Here is a 1,318-nt window from a genome sequence, read left to right on the forward strand (position 1 = left end):
ATTAACAACCTGAGATATGCAGATGATACAACTTTGCTTGCTGAAAGTGAGGATGACTTGAGGCACTTACTGATGAAGTTTGAAGAATACAGTCTGCAATATGGATTACGTCTCAATATAAAGAAAACAAAAATCCTCACAACTTGACCAATGAGCAGCCTCACAATAAATGGAGAGAAGTTTGAGGTTGTCAAAGAATTCATGTTGCTTGGTAGTACAATTGATGTCAATAGAAGCAACAGTCAGGACATTAGAGGACGTGCACCATTGGTAAAGTCAACCCAAAAAAAACTGTTTCAAGGGCTGAGGAACAAGGATGTCTCCTTGAGGGCTAAGGTGTGCCTGACACAAACCATGATATTTCCAATTGCCCTGTATGCATGTGAGAGCTGGACAATGAATAAGGAAGACAGAAGAATAGTTGATGCTTTTGAGTTGTGGTGCTGGCGAAGAATGCTGAAAGTACCATGGACTGCTAAAAGAACTAACAGATCTTTCCTGGAGCAAGTGCACCTGAAATGCTCCTTGGAAGCGAGAATGGCCAGACTTTGTCTCACCTACTTTGGCCATGTTGTCAGAAGGGACCATTCCCTGGAGAAGGATATCATGCTTGGTAGGGTGGAGGGTCGATGAAAGAGGGGAAGGCCTTCAACGAGATGGATTGACATGGTGGCTGCAATGATGGGCTCAAGTATAGCAGAGATCATGGAGCTGGTACGGGATCAGGCAGTGTGTTGTTCTTCTGTGCATGGGTTCACTGTAAGTCGGAAATGACTCAAGGGCACCTAAGAACAACAACAACATCAGGTGAGGTGTTAGTGTAATAACTCCTGTTGTCTGGCGGCAATTTAATGTGTTCTTTCTGTTGGATGAGGCATGGGACAATGGAACAAGTTGGGGGGTGGGGAATGGTGCCAGTAGTGAGACCCCATTTTCCATGTTTTGGCAAGAGAGTTTCATCAGCAGTGCTGGGATGGGCAGTGTATTCTGTCTTCCTGAGCCATCTACTAATGATGATGTCCTACTGTCAATGAAAGACATAAGGTTCAAAATCAACAGAGACCTCAGTCAGTAGAAGGCCACTACTTTCCGCTTGGATTGAAAAGCCACAAAAACACAGTACCCTAGTTCACTCTGTGATAAAAAGGGCTCTGTCTGAGGCGGGGCAAGATGGCGGACTAGGCAGAAGGATTGCACAGACCCTCTTCAACAAAGAAAAGGGAAACCAATAAATACAGACACAGAAGATAATCTTTGACCCCTGAGCCTTGAAGGAAAGGATGCAGATTTGGACTAAACCCCAACTAGCAGAAGAATT

This window comes from Orycteropus afer, unplaced genomic scaffold (genome assembly GCF_000298275.1).
Source record: "Orycteropus afer afer isolate SDZICR_OR568_19922 unplaced genomic scaffold, OryAfe1.0 scaffold00557, whole genome shotgun sequence".
Lineage (NCBI taxonomy): Eukaryota > Metazoa > Chordata > Mammalia > Tubulidentata > Orycteropodidae > Orycteropus > Orycteropus afer.